Genomic DNA, 16,260 nt, shown 5'->3' on the forward strand with positions numbered 1-16,260 from the left:
TTCTCCCAACTGGAAAAAAAAAATGCATACACATACAAGAACAAGGGAAGAGGCACTGATGAGCTGTTATCTGAATTTATTGCCAGCATCTGACCCACAGTGGGGTCTTTTTTTTTTTTTTTTCTTCCTTGAATTTATCACCCGGTTTCTCATCATGTCATGACATCACCCAGGGAGATAGATTTCATAAACACGCATACACATCACACTGGAAACAGGATAAACCCCTAGGCAATCCCGGGCTCCGTGCAGCATCACCCCAGCAGCGGTCCCCACGTACACTCTCTTCCAAGAAACCACTTGGCGTGGCCGTGACAGAGCCACCCACCTCCCAAGTTTTACTGGGCTGAAGGCAGCTTGGAGGGGATTTTTATACCACACCAGCCTAAAAGCAGCATCGCACCCTTGTGTCCTCTTGCCCCACCCTAATTGCACTTTCCCTCCAAGGCAGCCAGACAGCTCCGCACTCAGAGATGATTTATGCTGTTTTCTTTTGGCAGTAAAATATATCAAATCCTTCAGAGACTGGGTGGAACCAGAATTGCCTTCTCCATCACTCAATCCAGGCTCAGACCGGAGAAGCCAGTGGTCAGCGTGTGCGTGACCGATGTGTTCCTGGTCCAGGCTCAGCCCATCACCAGCAGCGCCCATGCAGCTGGCCCAGGAAGGAGCTCTTGGCTTTCCTACACCTAACACAGGCAAACTGATGGCAGATCTCGTTCCAAAACACTCTGTTCTTTGTTTGTCTGCCTGCAGCTTCCCTTGGTGAGAAATCAGGAACTACCTGTCTTCACGGTGGAAATCTAAGCTGAAAGGTCAAGGCCAGATGAGCGCGGGGCTTGAACTTCCCTCTGCTTTCGGAGGTGGCAACACAAGCTGGAGCTCAAGGAGGGCATGCTTAAGTACATAGCGCTGTCAACACAAGAGCCGTTTGCCTCCAAACTGCTTTTAAGACCAGTTCAGCCAAACTGCTGTGAGAATGGATGGAAACCAGCCTTGAGACCAGCAGCAATAGGACAGGCAGGTATTGTGTGGATTCAGTACGAATGAGTCAGGCTGCATTCCCAACAGCTTGCCTTAGCTGGATTGCCTGTAAAATCGACTGAAATTCAAGGAATGGGAAACAGGAGGAAAACAAACTTCCCTGGTATGTGAAGGCATGGAGAAAAACACAGAAACCTGGCCTTACTGCTTTGAAGAAAGGGTTTGACCAAGGAAGAAAGAAACTTATTTTCTGATTTTACAAAGAAATGTTCAGTACAGATGATGGAATGATAGGAACAAGCATGTCAGCCCCCAGATGCGTGTGGGCCATTAGGAAACCCAGACAAGCAAACCAATTATAGCAATTGTTCTTAACACTTACATTGCCCTCTTCATCTTCACAAGGTATAAAGGAAGAAACCGAGGCTAAAGAGCTGGCCTGTAGTAGCAGAAGATGCAGGGCAGGCAGGGGATTACAGCTCAGGTCCCCTGGGTGCTCCAGCGTCCCCTCATTCCTGGGAACCGCAAGCAAGGCCCACAGCATGGGTGCAACCTCATTTCAGGACAACGTGAATCTTTTTAGAGCTCAAAAAGTGCTCTTGTGTCATCAGGTTTTAAAAGAAGACCAACATTAAATAATAACAGTGGACGCGACTCTAAATCATCCTTTCATAAGGTTTATGAAGAGCCCCAAATCTCAAATATCAGGTCTGGGGGTCTTACCTGCTCTGAAAATACAATGCAGCCGTGGTGCCCCCCTCCATCACATGGAAGTCCTTAATAAAAACAGCTAAAGAGCTGACCAGACCACTGGGATTTAGACTATTTTCTGAGATGTCTTCCTTGAGGCTTTTAGCTTTCACTGCATTTTCCCATGCTTAGGACAGAAGTCATCTTTAACAGACATTGCGCATGACCTCATCATTAAAATATACTGCCATCACAACTGGAACTTCCCCCATTTGTTAGCATTGGGTTTAAGTTCAAGTTGAACCCCTGGCCTCCTGGCTCCACATTAAGATGCCTAGCAAGCCATTGCAGTTAAGGATGCTATGTAATGAGCCAAATCATCCTTCCTGCAACCCCAACAAGCCAACGGAGCTGGGCGAGAGGTTATTCTGCTTCGATGATTTTAGCAGTCTGTCGGAAACGCTTGTTACGTGTAATCCTTATATAAATATTTGCGAGGCTGGTGGAAGGATATCGTGATTAAAGAGTCCTGTCTTCATGGGTCACAATGCAGAAGTTAGAAACCTCTCTGTTTATGGAGCTGCACACAAGCTGCAGGATCTCCCACCCAGCTGGTGGCACACAACCCACGTCCAGGCAGAGAGTAGGCATAGAAAACACATTAGGGAGGGAAAACTTCCAAGACTCTTCTTGCCATAGACTGAGAGCAAGCAGGCCCTGCCTCTTCCACCCAATCCTTTTCTGAAATAAGATCATCTCATGCCCTCCTCCCATCAGATCAGTATCTAACCACACAAGTGACCCCATCTCACAGTACGCTGAAGATAAAGTCATTCCTTGCACCCAAACTGAGAAACGCAGACAGAGATCAGGCTAGCATCAGGAGATCAGGGAACTGACAGGTACCCAACTACACTTGCACTGGTCCATGTTCCCTGAGCACAGCTTGTCCTGGGGCTGGACACCAGCAGGGCCAGATGACCCCGTAGGACTGCTCAGGAATACGAGTCTTGACATCTAGTTGCTTCATCCTTTTCTGTGCATCCAATCTAAAATCCACCTACCCAACTGCTCCACTCCAGAGTGACATTCTCAGAAACCCCCGGGCTCTCCACAGCAGATTTAACCCAGGAGATCTGGGATAATCTCCCAGTGGAGAGGGAGCAGCCTCCTCCAGCCTGTTTGCTGGTTAGGATAATTCTTCCTTTGACTGATGATCAAGAAGCTATTATGTACCGAGAGGAGAGCGATTTGTTCTGTAATGCTCGTGGCATTGCTTCAGTGCTTGGCAATTCTGTCTTGTTATCACTGGTGGAGAATTTTACAGGCCACCGACAGACCTTCAAACGCAGCCATTGCTGTGTGGAAAATCCAATTTGCTTTGGAAGTCTCCTGACACAAGGCCTTGTCTTCATGGTCCCTTGGCAAACCATTTTCAGCACATGCACTAGTTCACGACCCTGTGATTTAACGGACATCATTAAATTTTAGCAGAAGAATCCATCACTTTGAAGGAACCCCTAACAAGTGTGTGACCTAAAAGTGAGACCTAATATACTGGCATCTCCGCACAAAGGGCTCCTTTTCTCTTAACATTTGGCTTATCTCCATGCCACTCCCAGGTCAAGTTCAGTAGTAAGCCCTGGTAGTCAATGCACCATTGAGCCACTCCAGGAAAAGCAAATAGCATCGATGTGAAAAAATGTAAATGTGCGTTTCTTTGCAGCATCCCCTGCTGCCAAACAGATAACAAGTTTATGTAGGCACAGGAAAAAATTCCTATTTGAATAATTATTGTTTGCTTATAAATTAACCCACAGAACTGCGCCGCATGCCGTAAAACAATTTTACATTACATGGGCTTAAACGGTAGGACTGGTATAATAAACTTTATGTTGAGTCACCAAATTCCTCACATTCTTTGACTTCCCATTCTGTCTCAAATGTCAGATATCTCACTGGGGTAACACAAGCGGTAGCAAGGGCCGGGGGTTTGCGTGGGTTTTAATTGTAAAAGCAACATTCTCACAGAGAACGACAAGGTTCACAACCCCGCTCCACGGCTTGGGCAGACTGGGGGAACTTCAAAGGCTTCTTGTCTCCCCACTGGGTGTTTTGGGGTTCAAGACCCTTCAGGTCTGGCTGAGGGTCTCAAAGCTGTACAGCACCCATAGCCCTGGGTCACTGAGCCTCTGCAGGCTACAGCCTTTGCATGAGAAATACGTACGAGAGCGGGGCTGAGCGCGGCAGCCGGCTTGGGGAGGCTCCTGCATTTGGGCTGCCAACCACCAAGTCGTTGCAATAGCCTGACAGCTATTCTCCATTCCCATTGTACCAGTCCACAGCAAAGGCAGAGCGAGTCTTTATCACTTGGAGATTGTTCAGCAACATCTAGGCTTTAGTTATAACTTCAGTATTTAAAGATTTTTAAGATCTTGTGGATTCTCCTCCTCCTTTGTATTCTGGTGCAGTGGAATCCAGACCTGTGCTTGGTAATGTAGAGGTCATTCGTGCTTTCTAGCTTTCTCTTGGTTGCTCCTCTGTCTTCAGCTGAGCACCAGTGAAGGTGATGCATCTTCTCCAGGGAGCCACGAAAAACCTGTAGACAATTTTGACATAACCTTTCTCCCAGAAATGCAAGTGATGTTTAGACCTTGTCCACGTCCTTAATGCATGGATGCTCGGTGGAGGCTCCCTCATTCTGGAGCACGGGTCCAGCCTGTGTCTAACAACATCCTAATCCAGGGGTAGAGCAGAGCTCAAGGCCACGGCAACAGACGTGCAGGTTCGACACTTGCAAGTGAAGCAAAAGCACAGGCAGTCCCAGCCCAGCAGCCGCAGCCCTGCTCCGTCCCTCTCCCGGCTCCGGAGGAAGCCCAGCAGCCTGCGGCAGGATGGCGTGCACCTGCGAGACATGTCATCTCCACAACATGGCCCCGTGCCTGCAGTTTTCCAATGCTGACAGAAAGAGGTTGAGGGTGAAAAGCGAGCTGGGTGGTTAAAACCAGATGCGTTTCGTTCCTCCTGGGACCTCTCTGGCACGAGCCCACCATGCTCGTCCACGCGGTCGCTGCTTTAGCTGATCTGGCAGGAGCTGCGCTGAGGAGGGAAGGGACCTGGCACCCTGCAGCCACAGAAAATTCAAAAAATGTTGGGGGGGTCCGGCTGCCGAGATTCACTTTTGCTCTACCTCCTCCTTTATGCAAGCAGGGAGGGGAGGGCGGGCTGCTCTCCCCAGAGCCGCTGCAGGGGACCCCCCGCTGCGGTCCACCCCGCGCGCCCCAACGGCAGGAGCATCCAGAGCCGAGCAAGCCCTGTGCCCCAACGCTGATTTAAACAAGCCTAGAAAAACCACAAACGGAGCACATGGATTTAGCATCTAAGGTCTCTTCCCAACTATGACCAACAGAAAACATCTGTAGGGGGAAGGAACTGCTCATTTACTATCTGAAATGTCAGTGAAACCCAAGAGAAATGCAGCAATTATCCAGGCCTCCTATAGTCCCCTGCAATAATCGAATATAGCTAATTTGCACCGACTCCTTTTTGTGCCGACTCCAGGCACGGAACAGAAAGATCACAAAGGAAAACCACCCCCAGCTCCCCAGTCTTTCTTTTTTTTTTTTTTTTTTCTTTAAAACTGGGTTCTGAGGCTAACTAACCCCTTGGAGGAAAACATGCAGCCAGAAGGGCAGGAACTTTACAAAACTTAATCCTTTCAGGCAAACGCAAAATACTTGTGTTTCAGCTGGAGAATGAATCAGAGATGAGTCTCGGCAATCCCTGATTTAATAGTGGCAAGAGCTGGGTGCAGGGGACGCAGCTCTCTCCCCTCCCTCTACCTGCTGAATCCATCTCCAGTTTTTGAAGTTGATTCGGGGCTGGTTGAGGCAGCATTAACTCAAACCTAAACAGCCTGCTCCCATCATCGACAGGGAGCCACAGGGTCAACTGGAAACCAGAGAAAATCTGTTTAGTCATTTCTGAAGGCAAAGCAAACCGTGATGATATCACTTACTTGCGCAGACGCTCGGTCGGCAGTTCGCTGCCAGAGCACCTGGTCCTGCTGCCTCAATAAAGCAATCAGAGACGCTTTGGTGAGCTGTAAGGGAGCCCCTCACACTTTATTAACTAAAACCATGAGTTTCTCTTTAGAAAACCCAGCGAAATTGATGCGTAGGGCTGCGGGTGCAAGCGGGACGGCGTGAGGCTGGGCTCAGCCCTCCTTCATCCCCACAGGGTGTCTGGGGGAGCTGCTCTCACCCGTCCCAAGCAGACACCCCCCCCCCCCATCTGCATCAGGGGCTTTTGTGGTGGAGGAACAGCCTCATCCTCCAGCCGCCTCCCATCAAGGCCAGTGAGCTCCCCCGGCCCCGAGGCCAGCGCCGGGCTGTCCGCCCCCACACCGGGCAGCCTGCCCGAGCCATAACCACGCTGCAGCAGCAGCATCTGGGCACGGAGGGAGGGCATGGCCCCCGGGAGCTCCCGTGGAGCCCTGAATGGCCACCAGCAGGCCAAGGAGGTTGGGAAACCTCACACTCCAAAAAGGCTGCATCCCACTGCCCCCAGGGGACCACTGCCCCTTGATGGGGGAGCATCCCAAAGCCACGCTCCCAGGGAGACCTGGCCTTTCAGCCAAAGAGGTCATCTACCCCATCACAGGCAAAGGCAGGGTGGGAAAGTGTGGAACAGCATCTTGGGGACAAGGGGGGCACGGCCGGACAGCACTCAGCTGCCTGGGGCGCCCGCCAGACACAGTATGATGCTCCGCTCTGTAAACCAAAGAGCTCACGGTTTTTGCAACTTCTGAGCAGCGAGGGGAAAGCGACCGGCACCGGGGAGCTGCCTGCCCGCCCTGCCTGCCTCCTCCCCAGGGGTTTTACTGACGGAGGCAACAAATAAAACCACTCTAAAGCGAAGCCATCCTCTGCTTGAGCCAAGGGGCAGGAGCCGAATGCCACCAGCACCAGCGAGCACAGTGTGCAACATGCCATTGCAGTCAGCTCTTGTGCTTGGATTGTACCTGCAGGTACGAGCCGGGCTGAGGACTCCGGCGCAGCGAGCACACGGCCGGCAGCACCGCTCTCAATAGCTTTTGCACTAAATAAACAGGATAAATAGAGGGGAAGGGAGGCTCAGAGAGAGGAAGCAACTTGTTCCCGAGTCACCGACAGCTAGAAACAGATTGCAGGTCTCCTCCTCCAGACCTGCTCTGCTTCTCTGCCTGGGAATGTTATTCCGTGGCTGTATCACCTTCTCCCAACCTCCCCCCAGCACCGTTTCACTCCCCTCCTCCTCCCCTGTACCGAAGTATTTAAGCAGCAAGCCCAGGGTTGGTGGTCCAGTAAGAAATGCAAGCAGGGAGGCAACCCCTCTCCTGGGACCAGACTAGGTGGCCTTTTTTAAGTTCATGAGGAATTCAAGGGGGAAGAAGCAAAATAAAAAGAAGTAGAAAAAAAAAATCCATGTCCAAAACTCTTTTTTTTTTTCCACCAACTACAATTGTTTCTGTTTCCTAATAAATCATGTAGGCCAGGGACGACCAATCTGCACAGCATTATTATTGTCTCAATACATTTGTTGAAAGAAAAATAACACTGCGGCTTTGCTGGAGCAGACAGGATCTGCTTTTCCAAAAGGTTTGTTGATATTAGCCCACAATCTTGTCGGGCTCCATGTATACTCTGGACTCAAAGAGCTTTGCTGCATTCCCATCTCTAAGATACGGAGAGTCACCAAACCCAAATATTACTCTGAGCAGCTGAGACCTCAAAAGGTCTTTCTTTATTTTCCTCCACACTCTGTTTCCCATTAACTCTTCAGCAGCATTTGTATGCGTTAAACTTAGAGCCCAGCGGCTGAACTCGGCTCCAGGCTGAACTATCTCACATCCATCTAAACAGCAGCAACAGTTCGCAACACACGTGATTTACTCCGAGAGATTTTCCACGGGCCGTGAGCAGGGCAAGTCTCACTTGCTCGGGGGCCAACCAGCAGCAGCCCCGGCTCCGTTTTGGGGATAAGCATCAGACTTTGCTAAACGCTGGCCAACATATCGACAAGTTACTACCATCATACTCCCCCAGACAATGATTCTCAGCCTTCCCCAGCCCAGGCAGCACTAAGGAGCTGTGGGCTCTGCTCCCCACCAGCCCCATCTTTTGTAGCTCCCCATAGCTACAAGCAGCATCAGCACCACTGGGACAATATGGACAGGCCATATGCTTAAAGCCGCAGGGTTTAAAGCAGACCACATCATATGTCAGACCAAAGCAGGGGCCACCAGCACCCCTATGCTGGTCCTTGGTGTCCCTGAGAGAAGCAGCTGGTTAGACTGGGTGTGCAGAGCAATGCTTTCGGGTCAATGGTGTGCCCATGCCCTTGTCTTGTCCGTGCTCCACTTGTGTCATTGCTTACAGGAGTATCAGAAAGCCTGTTTTTTTTCTGACTTTTTTTTTCTTTCCCATAGCATGCACAAAACCTGGAGAATTCTCCAGCATGACCAGGAGGCTCCAGCCAGGGCGTATGAAGGGCAGCGGCGGCTCACACGGGGACAAGGATGCGCTCATACCATCACAAAGAGCATCCACAGCGCAAAGGCTGCGGGATGTCACAACACAGACCCTCTGGGCTGACCTCATAGTGTTTTTGAATCAGGTTACCTGACCCGTGGGCGTTCCGTAAGCAAAAATGAAATGCCTGAGTTGCACTCACCCCAAGCCCAGCCTCCTCTGCCAAGAATGACCAAGTTGTCCTTCAAATCAGGGCAAGCGAGGCAAAGGGAGTCCAAAAAGGCTTTGGGTAAGTGCCCACGGGGAGCCCAGGCAGGGCACATCAGCTCAGGCGTTCACACCCGCGACAGACTCATCCCAGTCTGCAGACATGGAAAGAAGGGAAATGCCAAGACAAAAGAGCCGACAACAGGGAGCGCTGCCCCCCTCAGAGGCACAGCCCGAGCGAGAGCTGCTGGTGCCCATCAGCTCTGCAAATTCTGGCACTCACTGACCACCTCTATAGCCAGTAAACAACGTCACAGCAGATAAAATTTGTCCCCTGATATTTCCAAACATCACATATTCTGACACCTATGGCTTTGAGGGAAATGATAGTTTAATTTTTGGATGCTAAGCTAAAGCTACACTGGTTTTGGAAGTTCAACAACAAACATAGAGGGGGTTTTCCACCCAGCTTCACTTCTGCTGCCTCTGCAGCAGTTCCCCAAAACCAAGCTGCTTACGCAGGGCTTGCTTAACATCATCACCCCTTCCCTGCTCGCAGAGGGCCCTGTGTCACGAAGGGGGAAGCAAAGGGCATGTGGTATCACAAGGGAGATAAGGCAGACAGCCAAAAAAACCCTGCAAAGGTGGGCAGATGGCTGACCTGCCTCATGGGCTGAACCCAGCCCGTCTGAAGGTCTTCAGAAACAGTGGAAAAAGCCCTAAGTGAAATGAAGGCCAAGATTTAGCTTCAGGTTTAGCTACTTTTAAAAGTCTCTTGAGCATAATTAATACGTGTACTAGATCCTCTCACCTCCAGGAGCCACTCCTGCAGTGTTTACACCCATGGCGTAAGGAGGCATTTGCATCCATGAGTCAGCAGAAGGCACTTGGTACCCCCTCAGTGCAAAGGGGCAGTTGACCTCTCCAGCCCAGCCAGGGACATATCCCCATTGACCGCAGCACTCCCTCTATGAGGTGAGTCAGTGCTCGAGCCAGACTGACCAGCCCAGGTCTTCCTTGTCCAAAATCCACCCCTTATACCCATCTCCCCAGTATCCATTGGCATTCAGGGCTGGGATGTCCTGTCACCCCCCCCCCCGGCTCTGACAAAAATTCAGCACCGTGTTCCAGCCACAGATTAAAACATCCCCTGGCGGATTAAAGAAAACTGTTTCAGGGTAGCAGCATTTGGGGTGGATTTTGAAAGCATTTTTTTCCCAGCCTGGGAAAGACAAAAGTCTGCGTTTTGGGCACAGTAATAGGCAAATAGGATTTCTCTGGAATAAGCAGACTAGGAACAACCCGAGGAAGAGTGGTAACACTGCACTGTCAGAAGGAAAAAGCCCAAGGGCAAGGCAAGCTTGGCTTAGCTGCCCCAGCCATCATTACACAGGGCTCAGGCTGCTGCACCCGAATCCTGCGTAACGACCTTGTGTCCATGCTGAAAGCTGTCCCTGGGATGCATCCGCGCCGGAATTTCATCCTTCCATCAGCCGACGATGCACAGGCGAACCGTATTGCTGGCACGCCGTCATTTCCATCCGACGAACAGCTCCTGTGCGAAGTGTTGACATGTCTCCAAGAAGCTCTGCGATCTGGATCATAATGAAAGATGTGTTTGTTTGCGTCTCATTTTAGTCCTTAGTTGTCCTCTCTAAAAACCACAGTGTAATTCAGCTCCGGGGCAGGCTCCGGCATGGCGACAGCACAAGACCAGTGTGGGGGTGCCCAAGACCCCCCCCCCCACACTGCCCCGTTTAAAACGCACAGCTCTGGGATGAGGCAACTGAACTGATTTTTTTATTATTATTATTAGTTTTTCCTCTCCAGGCAAATAAAGCCTCTGCACAAACCAGTCTGACTCCAACTGGATTTGGCACTTCCCAAAGGAACTGGAGAAACCAGTTGGTGATGGAGCAACCCCTCCCCAACCACCACGGCCCTAGATGGGCACCTGCCCTGGCTCCTTGCACCAGCAGAGGTGACGGTGGCACCTGTGCTGCCTCATGCACCCCTTACCCAACTCTCTCTCCTCTTAATAAGGAATTTCAGCAGGTTTCCATGCAGGGAAATAACCCCCTCACTGCTGTTTGCAGTGCCAGGGCTCTCCTTCAAACTTGGACCAAAGCCCTTCTCCCTCATTTCAAGTGGGATAAAGAGTTTGATCACAGGAGTGGTCAGGACTAAGAAGGATTTGGCCTCACAGTTATGGCCTCCCACCCAGAGAAGAGCCCATGGGGCTGATGGAGGCATCAGGGAGGACCCATCAGCCTTTTGGGGCCACCTGGAGTTGGCAGCAAAGCTGCTGGGATCAGCATCCCTTTGACCAGAGGGTGGTCCCACATCATCCCATGCTCCAGGCTAAGAAATTCCCTTCTTCCCAGAGTGGGTCTCTCTGGGACCCAGGTGAGAGTCAGCAACACCAAGGGGGAGCCCCACTTCCACACCCCCAACTCATTAACACCACAGGACCGTGGCCACAGGGTGGGAGAACCAGCTCCGCGCTCCCTGACGTGCGCAGCACACGCCGCTGCCCACGAGCATCGCTCTGCTGCGGGTCCCAGAGGTGCGACCTGCTGCAATGGAGACGGAGCAGGGAGCCTCACCCAGCACCCCACGCACCGCTGTTACTGGGAGGTCCCTCGAGTAGATTAGACGCACGAGTGAATCCTCATTACATGCACAAGACGTTCCACATATCCCAGCTCAGCACTTAAAGCTGCCCGGCCACCGGCTGCAGAGGGCAGAGCCAGAGCTCAGGCGCCCCCGGGTGCTGCGCGCCCAGCGTGGCCCCGCTCCCAGCAGGACACAACATCTCCACGGTCTGTTTTTTTTAATCCACAAGCTCATCACCACCTCGCCCAGCCTCCTCCATAGCTGTTTTGCTCTGACATATACATGAGTAATACCATGAAAAAACCCCACTCCAGCGAGACTCCACCAGCCAGGGGAAGAGCCTCTGTGCCCCGATTCACCCCCGCAGCAGGGGAGGGGGGGGACAGCAGCATTGCTGCAACACACATTTCTCCCAGTCATTAGTCCGGCCCGGACAGCACGTGCTCCCCAGCAAAAATGCAAAATGTACACCCAGAAGCAACCTTGAAACTTTTACTGAACTTCTTGGCTGTTGCCCCAAAACATCCAAGACACGACTCTCCCAAAACCAACTAACCACTCACTCCTGCTGCCGTGCCGTGGCCTCCCAGCCCCAGGAGACGCCCCTGGTTTTCAGAGAAGCCAGTAAAAGGCAAAGCTGCTGAGTCAGCACCCAGCCCTAGGGAGAAAGCCCTGAGTCAGCTCTGCTTGGAGCCCGACACTCCCCTCCGCAGCACTCCTGGCAGCCCCATCCTTGCCCTGGCAGCCAGCACCCAGGGAGCGCACGGGCGAGGGTTTGCAGGCTGGAGACCTCAAACCCAGGAGCAGCCCATCGCTGCCCACAGCTCAGGACCCATTAACACCACACGAGGACCAAGGGGTCACACCCACAAACCTTCTGGAAAGGCCCACAGCAGCACGCACCAGCACAGAGCAAGGCTGTGAAGCGGCGCTGTGACCCGGGTTATATAGCACCCGTGTCCTCCAGCAGCCTCAGCTCCACGCGCTTCAGCTGGGGCAAGGAGGCGAAGGCCACGGGGAGCCCCCAGCTGCCCCAGCCGCTGCAGCCGTCACTAGCCGTGGGCTCGTCACTGTGCTTTGTGGCCACGAACAGGCAGACTCAGCCATCCTCGGAACAGCCTGTCTGTCTCTCCAGAACCTCTCCTACGAGCCGGGCCCCTCTGAGGCTTTGCAAGTCCCCATGCATGCAAAGGCTGCTTGCCACAGCTTCCTCCACATTATTACATTTGGATTATTATATTATATTTGGACATTCTGCATCTCCTCCCCTGCAGGGAACAGGGAGAGGAATGAAATACGAGACACACTTCTTTAAACGAGGTGAGGTGACTATTGAAAATTACCCTTTCTTTTGTCTTCCCCTCACCCCACTGCTCTCACTTTTGATCTAGCTGGATATCTCCATGGATGCTCCTGTCCCAGAGGGCCACAAGGAGTGTTTTCCCTTTGAAAAAACTGCTGCTCGGCCTCAGCCCAGCTCCACGATGCACTGCCCGCATCGCAACCTGAGTGAGCAGCCAGGTGCCGGCTGCAGCAACCACCACATACTGGTACCAGTGCGTGCCGCTGGCTGGTGTGCTCCCAGCCTGCCGTGGGCATCCCTGTCACCCACACTCCGCCCCGGCACACAGCCCGGGAGAACCGCTGAGGCGGGACACAAGGGAGCGGTTATACATAGCCCTGTTCTGTATTTTCTGCCCAGCCTTGGCCAGAGATTTCCAAATTCTTCTTGGGACAAAATCAAGGCATTGGGGTGATGCTGAGATAAGTCCATGTGACACCCCAAAATGAACGTCACGGGGCTGTTTTCACTGCCTCTAAGCATCTTGCTGTCGGTAGGGGAGGAGGGAAGTGGAAGGAAGAGGAGGAGGAGGGTGCTAACAGTTACTCATAGGGTCTGTCCCTCGATGACTCTCAGTGAAGCTCTGAGGTGAAGGAGGAGGGATGGTCTGGAGAACGTGCCACCTTTGCTCCAGCACCCGGCCCAGTGCATCACGTTCCTGCCCACCCGCAGCCAGCCAGAATAAGGCATCACTAAAAGGAGGGTCAAAGTCAGCCAAAGAAAGAGAGGGCTGGCCCCTGCAGCAGAGAAGGGGACGGCTTCTGTCAGGGTGGAAAGGAGACACTTGATTTCTCCCCCCTTGTGCCAGCAGCTCCGCTCCTCCAGGCCTGAATCTTGCTGCTGTTGAGACATTTCTGCACGTTGTTTTGGCTCTGTATTGCTGCTGACCCCTCTCAGAGACTTGCGTGTCTCCCACCTGATATTTTTCTGTTTTATTTGACAACCAATTTGGCTTTCAATTTGATATCTCCTGGAACAGCTGGTCCCAATACTGCTAACCTTATTTACCACTTAACCAGCACCTCTGACAAGCATCACGAAGAGACTTTTCCAGTTCTAATTAAGCTCGTGATGGGTAGAAGGAGAGCTGCGATTTCCCTCGGAGGAGTTGCACCACATCAGCTGGTCAGGCTCGGGGCTCATACAAGTCCCGTCACACTTCAAAGGCGAGGTACGCGGGAAACACCTGCCGCGTTGCACCGCGGCACGTCCCTGGGCGCACAGCCTCCTCCCCTGCGGCCAACGCTCCCGCTGCTCAGAGGAGCTTGATGCAAGAGCCAGATCACCTCTCCTACCTCCTGCCGGGGTGACTCACTTCAAATCACATCTTTCCCTCTCTCATTTCAAGCAGCGCAGGACCAAGCAGGTCTCTCTCTGTACTGATGGAGACACTGATGCTGGTGTTCAAGATGCCAACAGCTCGGCTACTGTTTTGCTGGAGTATGGCCACAGTGTTCTCCCCCCCAGCCCGTATGTGTCCTTAGAGTAGGGAGAAGCTGTTGCTCAGAGGACCAGACCACAGTGTGCCCTAACACGGTAGATAAATCAGGGCTGTTCCCTCCCCGCAGAGCACGGGCTGAGCCGTGCAGACGGTAAGGTGCTGGTCCCTTATCGGGAGAGGACAGCAGCAGCGGGTCGATGCTGAAGCAACATCAGAATGTTGTTAAAGCAGCACGGAAGCTGGGGTCACCAGCAGGAGTGGGACAGCAGAGCTGGGAGAAGGTGCAGCAGCAGAAAAGAGCTTGATGAAAAGCTGCCCGCAAATGCCCCTGATCTTACTAGCCAGCCTGAGGGTGGGATGGGACATCACCCGGTGGGGCGGGCTGTGGGGCACACAGCTCCCTGCAGCATGGCCATGGCTCACATGCAAAAGGCCAAGTGTGTCAGCATAGCTTGGAGAAAAAAATGGCCTGTTCTTCCTGAATGGGAAGCAAACAGGTGTTTTGATTAATCAAGATCCTCTGGTCTGGCTGTAGGCAGACCAAGCACGGCGATCTCGCTCCTCTCCATGCTGGGTGCTGAGGTCGTGGTGTTTGGAGAAGAGGTGATCCTGCCTCTTCACAGGATGAAAGAGGGCAAACTTTGCCCCAGGCAGGCAGCATCTGATAGATCTCAAACAGACCTGTGCAGACACCCACACGAGTTTCTCAACCTACCTATTTGTCACCACAGTAAGCTCTGCGCAGCTCTAAGATAGGAGGTGACTTTGCTCACCAGTGGGCTCGTTACTGATGCTTTATGGAAAAATCAGAGAAGTAGCAGGTTACCATGGAAAGTGTTTTCACTAACAACCCAAACCACACGCTCGCCAGAGTTCAGATGCAAAAACACAGCAGATGCCTTGTGCCTATTTTTGGGTAGTGTTGCCCAACTGAAGGGGGCTCTAACGAAGGCAATTCGACTTCATTAGTTCTGCTTTCTTAGGAACAGATAGGTCAGCCTGTTGCTTTTAAGAGGAATTCAATTATGTTAATTAGGTATCAAGAGGAAGCCCTTCATCTTCGGAGAGCTGCAAGAAAAGCAATGCTTTGCAAGCACCTGCTCCACCTCTACCCTGGGTTACCTTCAGCCAAGACTTTTCATTAGGTGGCAACAAGCATGTCCTCACATAACGTGGCATCAATATGTCATTTGCTTCTCATTATAGAGCGGAGTCAGCACATATGAGCAAAGACAGTAATTTTCAATCCATCCTTTCTATCCCCGACTCTGCTGCCAGATAGGTCAAGCTGTAATCATGTTTCAAAGGCTTCAGGGTGAGCGTTTGGGAACTGGATTTTAGGGCAGTGGGTGGAATCCCTCCATTAAGCTCCCGCTGTACAAAGTGCATGCACACCGAGCTATTGAGAGATGTGGCACCAGGCCCCGCGGCCAGGCGTGAGTCCTGCAATTACCGATGACTTGCTGGGGATGATGCACATCAGCCAACCTGCGACGCTGCAGCGAGCGAGGCTCAAGACAGGGACAAGGGCCCGAGGAGGGGAAGAAAATGTTGCAGAGCAAGATCCTAATGCCACTTTGATTAAAGAACTGGGTTCTAAGTGGAGTTATTGCTCATCCGGCCACTCCCTCCAACGCTCTGTAATTACAGGTGTGCAAGTGCCACCAGCGTGATGGACACGTAGTGACTACAGGGCACTCCAACACTGCATCTCAGATGTTGGTTGTGGAGCTCAGGCAGAGCAGAAATCAGCAGGGCGATATTTCCTCTCCTGCCAAGGATCTCCAGGGAGCTCACAGGACACAGGCAGCTCCTCGGATTCAGCAGGGAGCGGGGTCAAGACCAGTGGAGGTGAGGGAAGGCACAGCCCCGCTCCCCTGTGGGTAGGCAAACAAGACACTGGAGTAAAGAAAGGCACCAGTTCAGCGCTTGGCTCCAGGCGTGGTTCAAAGGGCATTTAAAAAAAAATTATCTACAAACAATTTAAACTGCCATAAAAATCAAACTGCAGCCAAAGCTGGAACTCCAGGGCCAAAGCCTCCCCGACTGTTTTAATTCAGCCTCTTCCCCTCGCTCCTGCAGCCTCGCATAGGAAGAGGAGAGTGGGCAGGTTGAAGACAATTCCAGGAACATGTTGTTCTCTCCTCCTCATCCTGCCAGCAGCCACTCTGCGCTGGAAAAAGCTCGTGAAACACAACGAGAGAGCAGAGGTTAGGTACAGGGCTTCTTAGATGTAGTCAGGAGTTATCTCGGTGCTAAAGCACAGAATCATTTTTGAAAGCCTACAAAAGGCAGGGTTGAGATCCCTGAAAGTGGAAGCAATGCCGCAGGAGAGGGGTTAGGGCAGGCTGAAGAAAAAAATGTGAACCATTTCCACCCCCTCCACCAGTCCTGGACCATTTCTCTTAAAACCCAAAGGGGGATGGGGAGAACCTTGAAGCGTACAGAATAGGATGCTGGGTTTGGTG

This window comes from Vanellus vanellus (genome assembly GCF_965231255.1).
Source record: "Vanellus vanellus genome assembly, chromosome: 17".
Taxonomy (NCBI): Eukaryota; Metazoa; Chordata; class Aves; order Charadriiformes; family Charadriidae; genus Vanellus; species Vanellus vanellus.